The sequence below is a fragment of the Mobula hypostoma genome, chromosome 2 (assembly GCF_963921235.1).
Source record: "Mobula hypostoma chromosome 2, sMobHyp1.1, whole genome shotgun sequence".
NCBI classification, from domain to species: Eukaryota; Metazoa; Chordata; class Chondrichthyes; order Myliobatiformes; family Myliobatidae; genus Mobula; species Mobula hypostoma.
This window is the reverse complement of record NC_086098.1, coordinates 193,651,831-193,674,540: the sequence shown is the minus strand read 5'-3', so window position 1 is coordinate 193,674,540 and position 22,710 is coordinate 193,651,831. Positions and strand designations below refer to the sequence as shown.

The following is a 22,710-nucleotide window of genomic DNA, read 5'->3' as shown; positions in this document are numbered from 1 at the left end:
TCTTTGCCTTACTTCTATAGATCTTGTGTCCATCTCCTGAGTAAATACAGGTGCAAAAAATTAATTTAAGATCTTTCCCATCTCTTTTGGCTCCGCACATGGATTACCATTCTGATCTTCCATTGGGCCAATTTTGTCTCTAACAATCCTTTTGTTCTTAGGATTCTCCTTCACCTTGTTTGTTAGGAAAGTTTCATGCCTTTTTTTTAGCCCTCTTAATTTCTTTCTTAAACGTTCTCTTGCATTTCTTATACTCCATAAGCACCTCATTTTTTTTCTATACTTGCTATGAACCTCATTATTTTTCTTACTAAGAGCCTTAATATCTCTTGAAAACCAAGATACCCTACATCTGATATCTTTGGCTTTTATTCTGACAGGCACATATAAGTTTTATACTCTCAAAATTTCACTTTAGAAGTCCTCCCACTTACCAAGTACACTTTTGTCAGAAAACAGCCTGTCTCAATCCACACTTGCTGGATACTTTCTCATACTGTAGATTTTCACAGATAAGACAGTGAAGGCATTTTATGTTTAGAAAAAAAATGAAGCAACTCACTTATTGAACACCAAAAATCTGAACACACAATGTGGTAAAAGTCCTTTACGCAATTACATCATCACATCAGACCAGTCTCTTAAAGTGAGCCCTAACCCAATGTCAGTGGTTGTGAATTCTGTACTTTTCCACCAATTATATTACCCTACAATACCATCAAAATTGGCCTTTCTCCAATTTAGAATATCAACGCATGGACCAAACCTATCTTTTTCCTATTTACTTTGAAACTAATGGCAAAGTGTTCTCACACACAAACATCTGTCACCTGCCCTGTCTCATTCCCTAATGTTAGATCAAGTATCATGCACTCTCTTGCTGGGATTGCTACGTACTGATTAAGGAAACTTTCCTGAACACATTTGACAAATTCTATCCCATCTATTCCTTTTACAGTTTGGAAATGCCAGTCAATATGTGGAAAGTTAAAATCACCTGTTTTCAACAACCTTATGTTTCTTCTGTCACCTCACTACCAGTTTATTTGTCTAAACCTCTCGGACTATTGGATGGTCTGTAATATAGTCCCATTAATGTGGTCATCATAGTTTTCTTACTACTCATTTCCACTCACTGAGCTCCTCTGTCACAAGGATCATTACAGAACGTCTTTCCTACCAGATGCAATGAGATCATCTCTGTGCGACAGGAGAACACACATCGTAGTATAGTAATCTGTGTTTTATTATTTTGTACATCATTATTGCACATTATTGTAAATTATTGCACATTGATAAATTATCATTGTATATATTATTATTTTGTACTTTGTTATTAGGTAAGTCTGCACACTGCGAAGTGTGTTTTTAAATGTTGCTGCTCTAACAAAAGAAATTCCCTCTTGGGATCAATAAAGTATTTATTATTATTATTATTATGCTTCACTGAATGAGTTCTCCAGTCTGCCCTGACTGAGCACTGCCACAGCATTTTCCCTGATTATCAATGCCACCCCCCACCTTTAATCTCTCCCATTCTGTCGTATCCAAAGCAACAGAACCCCAGAATATTGAACTGCCAGTCCAGCTCCTCCAGCAACCAAATTTCACTGTTTTCTACAATTTCACAATTTCCATGCCCTGAGCTCATCCACTTTCCCTAAGATGCTTCTTGCATTGAAATATATGCAGCTCAGGACATTAGTCGCACCGTACTCAACCTTTTGATTCCTGACTTTGTCTGAGGTCTTAACAACTATCTGTCTGGCACTCTGGTTCCCATCCGCCTGCAGATCTAGTTTAAACCCCTCTGTTGTTCGTCCATCATTGACGTCAATGAGGACCTCGACACCATAATGATGGTGTCGAGACTAGCACGTGATTTGGATTTAAGTGAGGGAGAGTTGCGCAGCGTCAGCCTCTCTCTCCCTTCCCAATTCCCATCTGGGTCCAGTGGCAAGACAGAGTCTAGACGGATGGGGATGGGACTAGGCGCAGTGGATGACCAGGATGTCTTCTGTGTCTTGTCCTGCTCTACATGTTCCACGACGCTTGCAGAGACCGCCTTCTTGACCGTTGGACCTTCCATTGGTCTAGTCCGCTCAATCCACCGGAGTCTGTCTTCACATGCTAGGATAGGCAACTCCCTATCTCACCGAGGGTTTGAGACCCGTCGGCTACCCTCACCTGGTTTAGCCGGCTTGTTGAAGCCGTTGCCTGGGGTGTGGCCATTGTCGCATGCAAACAGCTATGGGGAGCCACAGGTGAGAGCTGTGTGCCAGGTGGGGACCAAAGGTGGACTAACCGCCCTGAAAAGGACGCGACATGTTCCCCCACCAGAGGTGCTACCCCTCCCTGACACCCCATATACCCCAGTTTAAACCCCACCCAGTGCAGCACTACCAAACCTTCCCGCTCATCTTTCTTCTACTTCTGTAAAGATCTATCTGTATATTTAGGTCTTGTGTAAATGTAATAGATTTCTCTATGGACCTTTTTTGGCATTAAAATATTGATTAAAGTTGACCATCTTATGTACTTACTCTAATAATTAGTGCAATAAATGGTTGGCAGAGTAGTGATAGCAAGGGGAGAGAACCGGACTCTTGGTGGTACTTCTTTATATTTTGTCTTGCCACATTGAAAATAATTTGATTAAATGAATGAAATAGAATTTCTGTTCAGTGGAGTGATCCTGAAGCCATTGGTGAACCAATTGCATTTTTAACTAATTCCTTTTTGAGACAGAAATTCCAGTCCTTACCAACACTGGCCTATTTGTGACTTGAGACCCACACATGTCAGATTACTTTTAAGTATTCTTTGAAGCAACTACAGGCCTCCCAGTTATATCAAGCACCTACAAAATTATTATAGTAACAAAACCTGATGGACTATTCATCATCAGCTAATGCTTGTTAGCCCAAGCAATTCTATAAAGCCTGCCTTACCAGCATCTGGGAGCTTTTGCCAAATCATGGCTGTCAGGCACTTGCATCATTCCTGTGATTGTCGTAGCTTGCCAATTGAAAATCCCCAAATGAGCTGCATGCCAGCACAGTGGGATACAATATGGGGTAAAGTGTCTCTGGAAATCTGCTCCATTGATCAAAACCCATGAAGTCTCATGATATCAAATGAAGCATGGATGAGAAAGGCTCCTTCTAATCAACAACAATTGAACTTCATCAACAGATCAATTCGTGAAAGTCTTTGAACATCAGTTGAAGAAGCAACATGGACCTTGGCAAAGTGATCATCCATCCAAAGAGTAGCTTAGTCACACCACCATAGTGACTGAGGAAAAGTTCAAACACCTACTAAATCAATACAAATAAGCAGATTCAAAGAATAATGAATAGTTCGTAAGCAATGATCTCAGTTAAATGTGGTCATTGACTGAAATAAAGTAATGTGAAAATAATTAAATTGCTAAATTTTTTAGGAGTGGGCTGGAAGAGAGAGGCATCAAAGCTAATAATTTATTCCAAACATTTCACACCATTGTGGCTATCCTCAACAATGATGCAACGTTTGACTGGGTGATACATCAAGGAACCACAGTACAACTGTGTTTATTGAAAAATGTTATCACCATTGATTAGAGACATGGTCAACTATAGGTAATCATGGTATTTGAAAGGAAAATTATCTCAGCCTCAAAATGTACACATAAAAGTTCCTTAGAGCATTGTCCAAAGACAATCTTCTTCAGTATCTTTACCATTGACCATCTTGTAGTTTTAAAGCATCTGCACATTGTCAAGAGACAGAGCAGCAATTTGCTAAGAATTTTTCAACTCCCTCCCCACCTCAAATCCATGATTTCTATTAGTTTTGAAGGGCATAATCTGCATGCATGACAATACCAAATGCAAATTCTCCAAATTGCACCCTATCCTGCCTTAGAAATGTATAATAGTTACTTCACTGTTGGGTGATAATCCTGAAATGTGCTGCCTAACAACAATGTGGGACCATCTTCAGCACACACTCAGTGGCCACTTTATTAGGTACAACTGACACCTACTTGTTAATACAAATATCTAATCTGCATGTGCCAGCAATTCAGTGCATAAGAACATGTAGGTATGGTCATGAGATTCATTTGTTGTTCACACCAAACATCAGAATGGGGAAGTAATGTGATCTAAGTGACTATAACTGTGGAATGATTGTCAGTGTCGGATGGAGTGGTTTGAGTATCTCAGAAACTGCTGATCTCCTGGGATGGTAAAGCACAACAGCCTGTAAAGTTTACAGAGAATGTCATGAAAAACAAAATAAAAAATCCAGTGAGTGGCAGTTCTTTGGGCAAAAAACACCTTGTTAATGAGAGAGGTCAGAGGTGAATGCCCAGACTGGTTCAAGATGACAGGAGGTTGACAGTAATTTAGATAACCACATGTTGCAACAGTGGTGTGCAAAAGAGCATCTCTGAATGCAGAACACATCAAACCTCGAAATGGATGGACTACCACAGGGGAAGACCACAAAATATACTCAGTGGCTATTTTATTCGGTAGAGAAGATGGCTAATAAAGGAGGTGAAAAGGTTCAGAAAGGCTGACTCATTACCATCGGGTCCCAGAGCAGTGGGGTGGGCAGTAAATCCTGACCTGCCTAGCAATATCAACCCGTTTAAACGACACTTTAATGTCCAATTCTTTACTCCCATAATCTCCAAATTAAAATTCAATTTATCATTGACTATTCCGAATTCTGAAAGGACATTGACTTGATACATTAACTCTGTTTTCTCAGCATGTGTTGCCTGGCTTTCTGCTTTTTATCAATTTTTTTAATTTTGTATTTCTAGTATCCATGGTATTTTGCTTCTGAAATCCTGTTTATTATTTGTTTACTTTATTGTGAAGTGCAGGTGACAGATACAAATTTACCAAAATGATGCAAGGGATATGAGGAAAGGAAAATTGGGAGCAATTAGAGCACCATGAAAATTAAGGAAAGAATGCAAAATGATGAAATGAGTCGACAGGATAAACATAGGTTATTTATACATCAAATTTAATTGCTACCTAATCAATAGGTAGCAGATTAGCACTTACAGAATAGAAAAGAGTATTATCAAAATACAAGAACATAGACCTGCAAAATTCACCATGAAAGTGTCTTACTTTTGTGCCACCCTTTAACAGTGCACACTGACCTGAATGTTTTGTGTTACTGTTTTTGAGGGGCAGAACAGAACTTCCATAGCAAACCAAAATTACAGCTCAGTTCAGTTAATCTAATTCAGTTTGAGTTGGTGAGTTCCCTAATTCTGTCGTCATTAGGTCGCATCTGGAATTTCCAGTTGGTGGACAATTTCACTGCACGCTGCTCTGACATATTGGGAAATCACGTACTCGGCAAGTGGTTTGCGTTTGCCTTTGCCTTCTGCCGGGTGAGTTTAAAGAGATCACCACCTCTTGCAATGGATGACCAGGACGTCTAAGTGCCTTGTTGTGCTCTTAGCGATCCACAAACACCTCCTGGCCTGCCTTCTTGACCGTTGGATCATTAATCGGTCTCCTCCACTCAATCTGCCAGGGCCAGACTTCACACACTGGGATAGGCAGATCCCCTACCTCACCGAGGGTCGAAGGCCTGTCCACTACCCTCACCTGGTTTGGCCCGTCTGCCGAGACGGTTTACTGGGGTGCGGCCGCTGTGCGTGCTACAGCTACTTGGAGCCACAGGTGAGAGCTGAGTGCCAGGTGGGGACCAAAGGTGGACAAGCTGCCCTGAAAAAGGGCACGGCAGGCCCCCCCCCACCAGAGGTGCTACCCCTCCCTAGACACCCCATACACCCCAATTCTGTACTTAATGATTTTGGTACACAGTTCATTAAACTTTTTACTAAAAATAGATACCAAAATTTTGTTGAAGTTAGCTATTTTAAGACCAAGCAGTGATGATAATAGGTGTTCTCTTCTTTTTGCACTAAGCTGTACTATGAGATATATATATATATATATATATATATTTGTACCTAATAAAGTGGCCTCTGAGTGTACACTGAGTGTCTTCTGCTGCTGTCACCCATCCACTTAAAGGTTCAATATGAAGTGTATTCAGAGATGCTCTTCTGCACACTACCAATGAGGTGCGGTTATATTAGTTACTGTCACCCTTCTATCAGTTTGTACCAGTCTGGCCATTCTCACCTGATTTTTATCATTAACAAGGCTTTTTTGCACACACAATTTTTTGTTTTTTGCACCATTCTCTGTATACTCTAGAGAATGTTGTGTGTGGAAAATCCCAGGAGATAAGCAGTTTCTGAGCTACTTGAACTACCCCATCTGGCATCAACAACCACTGCGCCATCTAAGACACTTAGATCACAATTCAAAGTTTCAAAGTACATTTATTATCAAAGTATGAATTCAGTATACAACCTTGAAATTCATCTTCCCCACAGACAGTCATGAAATAAAGAAGAACCATGGAACCAACCTGTTCAAAGAAATAATGTCAAACAAAATATCAAATATCAAAATATCAAACAACAAACCTCTCTCCCCCACGCACAAAAAAATGGCGCACATGGTAGCCAAAATAATGAGTACACAGAATATAAAACACAAAATCAAAAGGCATATTTCAGTTCAGTTCAAACCTACGAACCGCATCAATTAAACCTTACTCCGGCACCATCTGCCGACATCATCAAGGGAGAGAGAGAGAATCACTCAAAAGCAATGACATTCCCTTGGGAGCAGTGAGCAAGAGCGAACGAGAAAGCACCACATACAGACTCCTTTTCCAGTCGCAGTGAGTGAGAGACTGGTAGACGACACTTATCACTAGTTCGCCCTCTGCCACCACCTTGTAGATTTCAATCTTCCTCGGCACTTTAATCAGCGAGAGATGGCATCAATCATGGGATCACACTCAGTCTCCTGGCTTCCTGACCTCCATTCTACGTGCTGTGATTGCAGCCTTGTGGAATACTCTTGGAGTCAGCAAAGCAGCAGTCACCTGATCAGACCAAAAGCACACCACCGGAATGTAGATAACAGGCTCTACCAGAAACAAAACCATATCGGAAGTGAAAGGAATTGCTTCATAAACCATCTTGAAAATGCCACCTTTGGTAGCGTTGTTTGCTGGCATCATCTTCTTCCACAGTCTGATATTTGGTGTGAACAACAGCTGAACCTCTTGACCATGTCTGCATGGTTCTATGCATTGACTTGCTGCCACATGATTGACTGTAAAGAAGTTTGCATTAACGAGCAGATGTACATAATAATGTGGCTACTGAATGTATCAAAATGATTCACAAGCATTGCATTACTTTTGAAGTATAGTTTACAGTGGTTATTTGGAAAGATTGTGTGCAATTATGTCTTTAAAAAACAGCAAATTTTAAGAAAACAAGCTGGCCTGAATAAACTTATTGAATAAATTATAGATGTAATTAAAGTCTCCATTGTAATGATTTGATGAAGAAGCTGCTTTGAAGATAACTTTAATTTTTAAATAACATGTAGGCAGTTGTCTCTTTTTAAAGAAGAGTGGGGGAACATGGTCAATTCTTAATATCTATAATTTTATTTGTCTTTTTAATTATGATTATAAACTACAGTGATTATTTCTGAGAACATGGGAGTGGCATGGAAGCTTGGCCGATCTTATTGGCTAAACCTGATTACAGTTAGTGGCAATAAGTTTGACCTAGTCCAGTATCAAATACTAACCTACTTGACAGACACAGCTTGCAGTGGTAGCACAGATACCTGACGATGCTTAGCAAGCCAAGCTTGAGTTCATTGAAGAGAAATACCAATTGATGTTGCTTTGGCGAACAGATAAACATTTCATGGTGACTGGCAAAGGTGTCAAGACATGTTAGGCTTCCCTTCCGTTTTCCTACAGGAGGCGATACCCAAGTCAGGGTCTGTTATGAGATGCTATCATCAGCTAGAAAAGACCATGGGTTTCTCTCCAAGCAACCATGGCAGAAAATAAGAAGTAAATAATCAGCGCATCACCCAGAGGACTTTAATCTCAAGCCGGCAGGTACCTGAGAACCCAAGATCAGAAGTGGCGATGAGAGCTATTTTTTCACTCTTTGCCTGGAATGCACCTGCTCTCAGTTCCCTTCCACATTTTTACCATTATCCCTATCCCATCACTCTGACCTCACTCACAACATATATTCGTCTGGATCCCTTGCGTATCGCTGATACTTGTGCAAACCTGTTCCCAACCGCTTTCATTTGCTCAACCCACACCTCCACTTAATTTCCCTTCAAGCTGTACATACACTTGCGATGTTCCCACTCCTTGTACCATCTTAGAAAGATGTGAAATAAGGATTGGAAGATGTTGAATCCTTGTGGATTGAGTTAAGAAACTGCAAGGGTAAAAGGACCCTGATGGCAGTTATATACAGGCCTCCAAATAGTAATAATAATCTGGAGACAGAAAATGTGTGTCAAAAGGGCAATGGTATGATGGTTATGGGAGATTTGAACTTGCAGGTAGATTGGGAAAATCAGGTTGACAATGGATTGCAAGAGACTGAATTGGTTGAGTGCCTATGAGATGGCTTTTTAGAGCAGGTTGTCGTTGAGCATACTTGCGGATAAGCTATAGGTACATTTAATGTCAGGGAAATGTATACAATATACATTCCTGAAATTCTTTTTCTTCGCAAACATCAATGAAAACAGAGGAGTGCTCCAAAAAATGAATGACAGTTAAACGTTAGAATATCAAAGCACCCCCCCCCCCCAGCTCCCTTCTGCCACGCACAAGCAGCAGCAGGGCAATAACTCCTACCCCCCACCAGCAAAAAAAAAGCATTGGCGCCCCCACTGAGCACTCAAGCGTGCAGCAAAACATCAGTAAAGACGCAAACTTGCAGTACCCCAAAGTCTACTCATTCACCTGGCAATTCGACATACCATAGGCTCTGTCTCTCTGCCTAATAAGGGAAGAAGAGATGTCTCTGATTCGCAGCGAGAGGGGAGACATAACAAACAACTCACTGATTTATGATGTTAAAAGTCTGTTGCATTGCTTTTTTCGAGCTCTGCACACGAAGAGCTGAGGGTCGGCAGCAAACCCCCTGCTCCCAATGTTCTATGTTCTCCCATGACACCAGCCTTGAATCGGCCCATCTCCAGAGCCACGAGAATCCGGCACCATGAAGGCTAGCTAGTCTTCCAGGCCACACCCTTGGGATAGCCAATTGTGGCCGGTCATGAGGCCCCGACAGCAGGTCCCATTCCCACAAAGAACCAAAGTCAGAGTGTAACTCCAGGTCAGGGTCTTCAAAAGAACCTTGAAAAGGAAAAAAAGAAATATCAAAGATTGAAGTAGTGCTGTTTCTGAAGATGCAAGCAAAGGATTCCCCATTTAGCACCATCTTGACTTTGCTCTTCCCTCCTATACTGGATTGGGTGTTATGTAATGAACTAGAGGCAATTAGGGAGCTTAAGTTAAAGGAATCATTAGGATGCAGTATTCACAATATGATAGAGTTCAACTTGAAATTTGCTAGGGAGAAAGCCAAGTCTAACGTAGCAGTATTTCAGTGGAGTAAAGGAAATTCAGCAGTATGAGAGAGGATTTGGCCAAAGAAAATTGGAAGGAGATGCTGGCAGGGATGGCAACAGGGCAGCAATGACTTGAGTTTCTGGGAACAATGAGGGAGGTGCAGGATAGATGTATTCCAAAAACAAAGAAATGCTCAAATAGCAAAATAGTGCAACCGTGGCTACAGGGGAAGTCCAAACTAATGTATAAGCAAAGGGGAGGGCATACAACAAAACAAAAATTAACAGGAAGATAGAGGATTGGGAAGTTTTTAAAAACCTACAGAAAGCAACTGAAAGAATCATTAGGAGGGAAAAGGTGAAACACGAAAGCAAGCTAGCAAATAATATCAAGGTGGATAGAAAAAGCTTTTTCAAGTATATAAAAAAATAAGAGAGTTGAGAGTGGATATAGAACCACTAAAAATATGGCCAGAGAAATAACAATGGGGAACAAGATGGCAGATGAACTAAAAGAACATTTTGAATCAGTCTTCACTGTGGAAGACACTAACAGTGTGCCAGAAGTTGAAGGGTGTGAGGGAAGAGAAGTGAGTGCAGTTACTATTACAAGGGAGAAGTTGCACAAAAAGTTGAAAGACCTAAAGGTACATACGTCACCCAGACCAGATGAACTGCACACTAGGGTTCTAAAAGCAGTAGTGGTAGAGATTGCGGAGGCATTAGTAATGATCTTTCAAGAATCTTTGGGCTCTGGCATGGTTCCAGAGAACTGGAAAATTGTCACTCCACTCTTTAAGAAAGGAGGGAGACAGCAGAAAGGAAATTATAGACCAGTTGGCCTGACCTCAGAGGTTGGGAAGATGTTGGAGTCAATTGTTAAGAATGAGGTTATGGAGACTTTGGAGACATCGGACATAATAAGGCAAAGTCAGCATGGCTTCCTTAATAGAAAATCTTGCCTGACAAACCTGTTGGAATTCTCTGAGTAGATTACAAATAGGATAGGTTACAACAGGGATGCAGTGGATGTTTATATTTGGATTTTCATAAGGCTTTTGACAAGGTGCCACATATGAGGCATGGTTAAGACCCATGATATTATAGGAAAGTTACTAGCATGTTTAGAGCATTGGTTGCTTAGTAAGAGGTAGCGAGTGGGAATGAAAGGATCCTTTTCTGGTTTGCTGCCAGTGACTAGTGGTGTTCCACAGGGGTCGGTGTTGGGACTGCTTTTTATGCTGTATATCAATGATTTAGATGATGGAATAAATGGCTTTGTTGCTAAGCTTGCTGATGATATGAAGATTGGTTGAGGGGCAGGTAATGTTGAGGAAACAGGAAGGTTGCTGAAAGACCTAGACAGATTAGGAGAATGGGCAAGAAAGTGGAAAATGAAATACGATGTTGGAAAATTGCATGGTCATGCACTTTCGTATAAAAAATGAATGTGCAGACTATTTTCTAAATGGGGAGAAAATCCAAAAATATGAGATGCAAAGGGACTTGGGAGTCCTTGTGCAGAACACACTAAAGGTTAACTTGCAGGTTGAGTTGGTGGTGTGGAAGGCAAATGCAATGTTAGCATTCATTTCAAGAGGTCTAGAATATAAGAGCGGGGTTGTGATGCTGAGGCTTTATAACGCACTGGTGAGGCTTCACCTTGAGTATTCAGAACAGTTTTGGGCCCCTCAGCTAGGAAAAGATGTGCTGGCATTCAAGAGGGTTCTGAGAACATTCACGAGGATGATTTCATGAATGAAAAGGTTATCATATGAGGAATGTTTGATGGCTCTGGGCCTGTACTCACTGGAATTTAGAAGGATGATGAAGGGGGATCTCATTGAAACCTTTTGAATGCTGAAAAGCCTAGACATAGTAGATGTGGAAAGGATATTTCCCCTGGTGGGGAGTCTAGGACGAGAGGGTACAGCTTCCAGATAGAGGCACTTTGTCAGATTGATGAGCTATTTTGGACCTGAAACGACAACTGTTTCTTTCTGCAGATGCTGCTTAACCTCCTAAGTGTTTCTAGCATATTTTCTTTTTATTTATGATAAGAAACAGAACAGGCTGAATAAAATGTTTATTTTATTCCTTTTGCTTTCTCAGAATCACGATGAGATGTTTTATATTCCATTGAACAAGCAGACTGAGCTTCATTTAGTATGTTATTCAAACGATTGTGTAACACTTCAGCAGCCCTGTACTCGTTATTGAGCCCAAATGAAAACGCTTTGGCCCATAGTGGTACTTGAACTTCTGAATTTTACACTGGGCACTGCCAACTAAACCAAAATGATGATGATTACAGTAGGTTTTTGGATTTCAGGATCTTCTGGAGATTACTTTTATTTTGAAATCACATGATTAATATGCATTATGGCATAAAAATTGCCAGACTGCACAAAAAATATGAGCATGAGTCATTTAATAGGCTGTTCATTATTATAAAACCCAGAGCTATAATTAACAACATTTAGTAGCTGACGTTAGTAATCCTCTTAATATCTGTCCAATTATGATGAATGCATCATGACATAGTTAATTACTTCAGTACTTGTATCTGATAGTTAAAACTATGCTCTTGTTAAAAACAGATTAATATTTTTGAATAAAGATGAAAAAACTGAATCCATTGCGACCACAGACTTGCCGAAGCTAACTTAGTGCTGGTGATGGCTTTTCTACTGCCGATGTCTAATTAAATCCTAGTTTTTGCTTCCTCAAGTGTATGACTCTCAAAATGAAAACACAGGCAGATGACTTCTGTATCATGCCCCCTGCATTTATGAAAAACTATTCCTGCAGTCAGATTGCTAACAACCATTTGCAGCAAGCTTTGTGGTGACATCAGGCATGCTGCCTCCATTAGCCTTCTGGATGCAGATCAGGAGATTTAGGAGGGGATCTGCATCCAGAAGTCTTTCTGTTATTGAAGTACTGCCTGTAGTTTCTGGTCAAAAGGTTAAAAACTGCACATGGCAAAATTCGAATCTTTCATGAAATATATTGCAAAGTTTCGAACTGAGATAATGTTGAATGGTTAAATTCAAATGTGAAGTGTACTTGGAAGTAATAAGCAAGGCATTCTTTTTTCCTAAAACTATTGCAAGTAACTAAAAACAAACATGAAAAATTCTGCAATTGCTGGAAATCCAAAGCAACACACACAAAATGCTGGAGGAATACTGATTGACCTGCTGAGTTCACCCAGCATTTTATGTGTGTTGTAAGTCACTAAAGCAGTGTTTTAGCTTCAGCTAGTTGGTCAGATTTTTCCTTCAGACATCAGTGGCAAAGAGGGTTTTTTATTGAAAGTCTTTCATTATATTATGCCTCGTATGATGTCAACAGGTGTATCAGTGGGCAGATCATTTGTATGGTGATTGTGACTTTAATGTGGTAAATTAAACACATGAGAGAATTCTGCTGTTTGTTGTAGGACGATAGGTTGTCTGGGAAATTACTTGATGAGTGTGGGTGTGATTGAAAGAAGTAATGGCTTGGGATAAAGATCAATAAAGAAAGAGTGAGAAAATTAAAACGGTGCTAAATTTTCCTTATTTCACAGTCCAGAGTAGGAGAAAAAAAAGTTCTGTAATCAAAACAGTATCTGAGTTGAGCTTTACCAGCTGGCTCGAGAGGTCTCTGATAGGCTGGTGATACAGAAGAAATGTTGCCATGGGCCATACTATACTTTGAGGTGAAGGCCAGCTTCAACAGCCAGTGTAGAGCCTCCAGTTAGCATGGGTGTGAAGTGAAAAGCAGCATGGAATTGCTATCAATTAGGGCAAGGGGGCAAGTTTGGGAAGCTGTGTAAATTTTCACAGAATGCTAAGTGTGCATTATGCCTTTTAAGGAGGTTCACAAAGAAAGGGGGGGCCTCTATGCAAATACCTCCCTCACCATTGGATAGAATTCCTCACTGTATAGAGCTGTAAGTGTCTGAAACTGAATCAGAACCGAGTTTAATATCACTGGCCTACATCGTGAAATTTGTTGTTTCGTGACAGTACTTCGTAATACGTAATTTAAAAAAAGCCATAAATTACAATAAGGAGTGAGTGTGTGTGTGTGTGTGTGTGTATGTATATATATATAGAGAGAAACAGAGAGGGGAAAAAAGGTGGAGTGCATTCATTGTCCATTCAGAAATTTGATGGCAGAGGGCAAGTGTCTGTCTTTAAGCTCCTGTACCTCTTCCTTGATGGCAGCAATCAGAAGAGGGCGTGTCCTGGGTGATAGGGTCCTTAATGATGGATGCCACCTTTTTGAGGCATCACCTTTTGAAGGTGTCTTTGATGCTTGGGAAACTAGTGCCCATGATGGAGCTGGCTGAATTTACGACTTTCTGCAGCTTTTTCCGATCCTGTGCAGTGGCTCCTTCATACCAGATGGTGATGCAACCTGTTAGAATTCACTCAACAGTACATCCTGTAGAAATTTGTGAGTATCTTTGGTGACATGCCAAGTCTCTTCAAACTCTTAATGAAATATAGCTGCTGTTGTGCCTTCTTTGTAATTGTATCAATATGTTGACCAATGTTTGGCATGGATTCCCACCAATTTCATGTGATTGCAGGGGCTCCTGTGAGTATTGTGAATAACTGCTATGATGGTAAATCTGTTGAATATGAGAGGCTTGGAGCTCAGTACTAGGCTGGCAACATTGTCCTTGGTGTAAATAAGAGAAGAGATTTTTAAAGATCAAACGCAAAGCGAGAGGCTGCTGATGAAGCAGCGTAGAAGATAACGGGACACTTCACAGAAAATATATTTAAGGTCTGGATATCCACATATTGGTTTTAAGAACTAGTTTTTAACGGAATTATAAAAATATTAGAAAGCTGTGATTTATTGGATCATTATAGTTTATTAGGAAGAAATTAGGAAAACAGTAATGGAATGCACATATGGAAGGAAAGATTGTACATAATCTATGACCAATAATTAAACATTTGTATAAAAAGTGATAGGGCCACATATTATTATCTAACTGATGCAGCTTTTGATAGGAATTTGATTAATTTCTTGCAAAATAACTGGTAAATTTAAGATGAAAACTTAATGAACAAACACCAACAAAGACATTTCTGCCTGGTAGTATAAATGTAAAATATTTGCAAATAAGTTTTTCAGTTTGATGTCACTGTCATTGTCAAGAAAGTATTAAATATTAAGGGATAATGTTTGTCAATCACCACAAAGAACAAAATTAAGAATTTTAAAATTAGTAATCAGTAGATGTCGGAATCAGTATGAGAGGTAACATGGTGTTGCTTCTCCAATATTTTATTGAAGATTAGTAGTTATTTCTGCTTTTTAAGTAATTTTGTATGGGAATCTATATGATTGATTTTTGAAGAAAACTGGCAGCAGCTTCATTCAGAACCCTGCTGTCTCATCTACTGCTGCAGTAAGATCTCCATTCATTTCAAAGAAAGCAAATAGCTAAGAGAGATTAATCTGTTGGTGATTTTATTATTTTTATTTATTTGAGTTTATTTAAATTAAGTTCAACTGTTTTAGAATGTTTAGTTTGCTTGTTTTTGATAATTTGATTAACATTTAATGATTTTTCAATGCTTCTAAAGGTTAAAACACAAAGGCATAGAATTACTTCAGCAGGCACAGGAGTGTGATCTTCCTTTAATTTTAATTTGTCAAACTAATTTTAGTTTTATTTTCAAAGCATTATTGTGGCACGCTGGGCAGCAACCTTGCCATATCTTTAGCATTTTGTCTATTGTTTATGAGGCCGAGTTGCTAGCTCGACGCTCAACCCAGCACGGATGGTCAGTCTGCAGGGAGCCGGCCAGATCCAAACTCCAGGACCATTCACCTTGAAGCCCAGTGCTGATGCAGCATCGGCCAGTTTTTTCAATATTTCTAAATTTTGAAACATGAAGTATAGAATTTCTTCAGCACCAACAAGTTTGTTTATGATGTATGTAAATGATTTGGATGAAAAGTTCAAGTGGGATTATAAGTAGATTTGCAGACAGTGCAAATGGCTAGTGAGGAAGGTTGTCAAAAGATACATTAAGATGTAAATCAGTTGGAAGTATAGGCAGGCAGAATTTAGTCTGGTTAAGTATGAGGTCTTTGGGAGGTCAACTATTAAAAGGAAGTCTACAGTAACTGGCAGGATCCTTAGGCATTTATACACGAAGGGATTGTGGGGTGTAAGTTCACAACTCCCTAAAAGAGGCAACATAAATAGATGGCGTATTCAATAATACTTGCCTTTGTTGATTGGGTTAGTAAACTAGGGAATTCATGTTGCAGCTGTAGAATACATTGATACTGCATTACAGGAAGTATGTGAAGGCATTGGAGATGGTGGAAAAGAGATTCACCAGGATAAATTAGACCATATTAGTTATAAGGACGTTCATTTTCAATGAGTTCTAACCTGATAAAAGTAGAAATTATGAATGGCACAGCAATGATAGATAGTCAGAAACTTTTCCCAGTGTGGAGGGCATGAATTTAAGAGGAGAGGGAGAAAGATTTTCGTCCGTGTTTCTGTACAGAGTGGTAGGTGCCTGGATCATGCTGCCAGGGAGGATGCAGAAACAACAGCAACATTTAAGAGGTTTTTAAACAGGCAATAGAATGAGACATGTAGTGTAAGTGTAGGCAGATGGGATTAGCTTAAATTGGTCTGCATAGATATAATATTGTCAGTCTATCATTGTGTTACATGTCAATGGCTATTCTGATTTCATTCTAACCATTTAAATACTCAGTAGTTTCCAACGCATTGTCATTTATATAAAACAATTTGGATAAGAACCTACAAGGCATGACTAGTAAGTTTGCAGATGACACATGGTGAGGAAGGTTAAAAAAATTACTAGGGGACCTTGATCATGAGGTAGGTGGCCAAGAAAGGGCAAATAGCATTCAATCCAGATAAGTGCGAGGTGTTGCACTTGAGAAGTCAAAACAAGGTCGAACTATCACAGTGAATGGAAACACGCTTGGGAGTGTTGTAACAAAATACAATTACATAGTTCTCTGAAAGAAGTGTCAGGGAGGAGGTATTTGGCGTGCTGGCCTTCATCAATCAGGGCAATGGTTGGAGATTGCAGTTGTGCAAGATGTTGTGAAGGCCACAGCTGGAGTATTGTGTACGGTTTTGGATATCCTGTTACAAGAATGATGTAATTAAGCTGAATAGAGGGCAGAAAAGATTTGCAACCATGTTGCCTGAACTTGAGGGCATGAGTTATAGGGGAATGTTGAGCAGCTAGGACTCTTTGCAACTGGGTCCTTGTCTCCATGATCCATAGACTGCAATCAAGGATCCAGTAAGTAGAGGCAGCAACACTTCTGCCATGATTGTCCTCCACACTGGTGCCCTGCAAGGCTCTGTTCTCATCCCCCTGCATTACTCATTATTCACTCCTGATTGTGTGGCCACTTTCTGCTCTAACTCCATCTATGAGTTTGGAGATGACAGCACCATAGTGGGCTGGACCTCAAATACCGACATGACAAAGTACATCAAGGAGATAGAGAACCTCATGGTATGGTGTCATGGCAACAACCTCTCCTGCAATACCAGCAAAACAAAAGAGCAGATCATTGACTCGAACAAGCAGAGCAGAGTGCATGAGGCTACATGTATCATTGATGTTGTTGAGGTGGAGATGGTTGAGAGCTTCAGTTTATTCTGGCCCAACCACATTGACACTATGACCAAGATATCTCATCAGTACCTCTACTTTCTCAAAAGGTTAAGGAAGATTGGCATGTTCCCATTCATCCTTACCAAATTATATAGATGCACTCTAGAAAACATCCTATCTGGTTGTCTCACAACATGGTGTGGAGATTAGTCTGAACAAGACCACAGGAAATTGCAGATAGGTATGGAAACTGCTCAATCCACCACAAAAACTCGGCTCTCCTCTATGAAGTCTTTCATAGACCCACCACCAAGCTTAAGGACAGCTTTTAAACTACTGTTGTAACATTCCTGGATGGATTTATTGTGTGTTAAAGGTCATTTCTTGACCTCACTATCTACTTAGCCATGGCCTTTGCACCTTATTATCTACTTGCACTGCACTTCCCTCTTACTACAACACTTATGCATTCTGTTGTTCATTTTCCTTGCTTTACCCTGACGTATTTGTATTTTGAGATGATCTACATGGATGGCTTGCAAAATTCGCTTTTCACTGTACTTTAATGCCTGTGACAATGAACCTTTTCCAATTCCAATTAATTGGAGCATGGGAGATTTAGAGGTGATCTTATTGAGGTCTATACAATCATGAGGGGCACAGATGGAACGAATTCAGTCTTTTTCCCCAAGGAAAGGGACGCAAAAACTAGAGAGCTTAGGTTTAAGGAAAGAGGGAAAGATTTAAAAGAGACCTGAGACACAACATCTTCATGCAGAGGGTAGTGCATATATGGAATGGGCTGCCAGGAGAAGTGGGTAGGACAGGGTAAAATAACATTTAAAAAGCACTTAGACAGGTAAATGGATAGAGAGGGTTTTGAGGGATATGGACCAAAAGCTGACCCATTGGACAAGCTTATATGGGCACCTTGATCAGCATAGACAGGTTGGGCTGAAGGGCCTGTTTTCATGCTGGATGATTCTATGAATGCCTCTGACCCTTGTGAATTTACCTTCACATGCTCTTCAGTTTCAGAGCAAACAAAAGGAAAACAACGTGTGAGGCCACAAGCAGAATTTAGGGGAGGAGATCTTTCAGAATTGAATATGGGCCTGGGATCAGGGCTGTAGATCAGCACACTACTAGTAGTCACTTTGGACTTCTGAAGCCAAGCGTTTAAGGATAGTGAACTGGGGATTAGATACCCAAGGATTATGAAGCTGGATGATGGCATTTTTGGGTTGTTACAGTGAGGGAATGGGTGGAGCGTCTGAGCAGAGCAAAGAAGTAATGGAAGAGTTTCTACTAGATTAGAGGGCTTATCTGAAATCGTGCAGCTTCAGATCAAACAATGGTTGCTTGTCTGAGAGTTCTGCCCTTAAGGTACGCTTCGTAATAAACTGACTGAATTATGTCACAAACATTGGTTCTGCAGATGCTGGAAATTTTGAACAGCACACACAAAATTCTGGAAGAACTTCCCTTGTCCATTCATCCCTTCCCACTGACCTCCATCCTGGCACTTATCTCTGCAAGCATGACAAGTGCTACACCTGCCCCAACATCTCCTCCCTCCTCCCTCATTAGAGCCCCAAACAGTCCTTTCAGGTGAGGCAACATTTTACATTCAAGACAGTTGAGGTCATCTGTTGTATACAGGGCTCCTGATGCAGACTTATCTATATCAACGAGACAACGCAGATTGGGGAACTGTTTTGTCAGACACCTTTGCTCTATTCGCTGCAAAAAAGCAGGATCTCATGGTGACTAGCTATTTCAATTGTACATCATATTCCCATTATGGCAAGCCTTTCCATGGCCTCAAGTTGGAGGAGCAACACTTCATATTCCATTTGAGTAACTTCCAACCTGATAGCATGAACATTGATTTCTCTATTTTCTGTTCATTTCTACCCTGCCACTTCTCTCTTTATCCATTCCCTATTCTGGTTACCCTCTCATCCTTTCTTATCTGCCCATCACCTCCCTCGGGTTCCCCTCCTCCACTTTTTGCGTGGTTCACTGTCCTCTCCTATTAGATTCCTTCTTTTTTAGCCCTTTCCCTCTTCCAAATATCACCTCCCAGCTTTTCACTTCATACTCCCTGCCCCCACCCACACACCTTCACCTTCACCTAGTCTCACCTATCACCTGCTAGCTTTACTCCTGCCCGTCCCCACACGTCCTTTCCTTCTCAGTCCTGATGATGGTCTCCACCAAAATGTCGACTGTTTATTCTCTTTCATAGATGCTGCCTGACTTGCTGAGTTCCTCCAGCATTTTGTGTGTGTTGCTAGATGATGTCACTACCTGCAAAAATAACTTCATTTGTGCATTGATTCTCAATTGAAAATGCCTCATTAACTTTGATCCAGAAATAATTTTAATGTTGTTCCACTTGAGCGAAAAATATGATCTTCAAATAGTGATATGCATCCAGTTTTTTAAGCCTCGATGTTTTGGCAGCTTTGACAGTCATCTCTGCTAGTTATCATTGTTCAGTCAGCTGTCAAGCTTTCTCCCCCTATCCAGAGTTGAGTCGTACTTAGCACTTGTCTAAATAATGGGATTTGTGAGCACAAGACCCTGTAACATTACAGAGCCTCTGTTCTAATGTATTGAATATGCTCCCTCTGTAGATACATAATTGGTCACCAATAACATCATGGAAATCCACCTCATTATTCAGTCATTGGCCTGGATGGGAAATCATGAGGTCAACCCAATTTGGAGATAAGAAAGCAAAGACATGTTCTTATACTTCAGCCAGGTTATTTACCATGGGTTGGTGAACCTACTGAATAGATAGTGACATAAACACTCTAAAACTATTTACGGTTGGAAGTTTCAAATTAAAAATTAATGATTGATCTTGAAGTAAACATTAGGTTGCAAAATATACATGAGATGCAAAAACATTAACTATATTCATCTGTTTATATTCTGCACCCCACAGTCCCCAAAGAGACATGGGATTGTGTAGCAGGAGAGAGAGTTCAAAAGAAGCGAGTGGGAGCATTCGGGACTTTCTGTGTGCCACAGTTCTCAAGGAGACTTTTGTTTGTGAATAATTAGGCACTTGGCAAGGGCCAATAAAAAGAAGTTAGGTTTAAGCGCAGCGGCTAGTGTTAGAGTGGGGAGCTCAGGCTTTGGCGAGGAGTGGCGGAGGCTGTAGGCAGAATTTTTTGTTTAATTTTTCTTTCTTTTGTTTATTACTGCACAACTATAGCAGTGGGAAAGCAAGGAGACCTCCAGTGTCTCGGTGACAACCACACCCACAAGAAGTGCATCCACCTGCAGCTTTCAGACTATATTAAAGAGCTGGATGAAATCCGTATCATTCAGGAGGAACGGGGTTGATCGACAGGGCATGAAGGGAAGTACCTAGTTACACCCAAGGTGCAGGACACAGGCAGGAGGGGGAAAAGGATAGGCAGGCAGCCAGTGTTGAGTACTCCTGTGGCTATTCCCACCTGTGGTATGCCACCTTGGATTCTGTTGGAGGTGATGGCGTTGCTCAGAAGGAAGCCACAATTCCCTGCACTGAGTCTGGCTCTGTTGTTCAGAAGTGGAGGGGAAGGAAGAAGAGTGCTGTATAAGCAGCACTGGGGCCCCACAAGGTTCCCTTCCTGTTTACCCTGTGTACCTCAGACTTTAGATATGTAATGCCCTAATTCATATTTTTTTTTACTGTGTGCTGTTCTGTATTTGATTTTTGTGCTGTTCCCAGCAAGCTGCTTGTTTGGATTGCTATTGAAGATAAGAGATAGGAGAAATGTGTGCCATCCAATTAGGATGGCTGGATTAAGGGGAGGTTTCTTTTGTGAGGGACACTATGGTTGGGCTTGGGGTCTTTTGTGAGGGAGATGAAGAGAGAAGAGGTCGTGGGATTTGACCCGGAGCGGAGCCGTAATTCGACGAAGCCCAGGTTGAGATTGAAGGAGGATTAGCAACGGGGAAACATTAGACTGTTTCATTAAAATGGGCCCTTTTCTTTATTCTTTCTTTACTAACCCTTTAGTCAAATTAAGAACTATAAAGCTAAATCTTTTAATTGTCTGAGGTGTACTGTCTGTTATTTCGTGGCACTTGTAACAGGGTAACGAATCACACAGCATCCACACAAACGGGGTTTGGGGGTGGGCTTGCGTCTCAATCTCACACATTTGACGGGGACAGAGAGTGTCTACCCTAGACTTACACAGCCGATGGAATCAGGGTATTTCAGATACCACAGAGTCATGTCATCTGCAGAAATTCACTGATGACTCAGCAATAGTTGTGTGTATAAAGAGAAGACAGGATGATGAGTACAGGGCCTTGGAGGAGGACTTTGTCAAATGGTGTAAGCTGAGTTATCTGCAGCTCAAAATCACTAAGACAAAGGAGATCATACACTTTAGGAAGACTAGGCCTGCACTGCTCCTTGTTACTATTGATGGTGAGGTCGTGGATGTGATGACGACCTACCAAGTACCTGGGATGTACGTGGATGACAGACTTAAATAGAGCAACAAGGCTGAAGCTATGTACAAGAAGGGCCAGAGTTGGCTCTGCTTCCTGAAGACACTGAGGTCCTTTGGAGTATGCAGGCCTGTCCTTCACGTGTTCTACTAGCAGACATCCCAGCTGTCCCGGAAGTTCCGGGAGTCTCCCGCATATGAATATTGGCTCCCTGATACCTGCAAATTATATACAATATCACGGAAATCAATTTTTTTGAGAGCAAGAGAAAGCAAGAGAGAGCGCGAGAGCGACCACAAGAGAGAGCGCGCTCACGAGAAAGCAAGCGAGAGCGCGCAAGCGAGAGAGAGAGCGCGAGAGAGCAAGAGAGAAAGCAAGCGAGAGCATGAGAGAGAAAGCAAGTGAGAGAGAGAGCAAGAGAGAAAGCAAGCGAGAGAGAGAGAAACCAAGAGAGAGCGAGAGAGAGAGAGAGAGCGCGAGAACAAGCAAGCGAGAGCACGCGAGCGACCACGAGAGAGAGAGAGCGAGAGCGCGCCATGGCAGAATGTTCCAAAAAAAATATAAACCATACGTCACCCCGGACTACACTAAAGTGTACCCCTGCCTAATAGGGGTCAAAATAATGACAGTGTTGCTCGCTGCACTGTTTGCAACAGTGACTTTTCTATTGCCCATGCTGGGTTAGGACTGTAAAAGACATGTTGAGGTGAGTTTAACAGATGTCATTCTTTCATTAGCATAGCTAACGTTATTTAAACTAGCTGACTAGCTGCTAAGGAGCTACTCTATTGCAGACATCCCACCTCTCCCGGAAGTCTCCCGCAAATTGATGGTGCTACCTCCCTGAAATGAGTTTTTGCAGGGTGGGATGTCTGTACCAGTCTGTTGTCACCAGTACAATCTTCTCTGGCAATGGCATCTGTCATATGAGTCAAACTAGACACATTGGTAGCTGTGGTCGAACAAAGGGCCCTCCGGAAAATCCTGGCAATTCTGGACATTGTTTCTCACGCTCTGCATGACACCTTGGCTGAATAAAGGAGCACTTTTAGTAACAGACTAAGACAACTGCAGTATTCGAAAGAGCT

At 41.1% G+C, this 22,710-nt stretch overlaps 1 protein-coding gene across 3 annotated transcripts in view; it reads left to right on the top strand.

Annotated features, from left to right (window-relative positions):
* The window catches only part of xkr7b (XK, Kell blood group complex subunit-related family, member 7b), a 253,261-nt gene that overhangs the window by 217,134 nt on the left and 13,417 nt on the right, over positions 1-22,710 (top strand). The window lies entirely within an intron of this gene.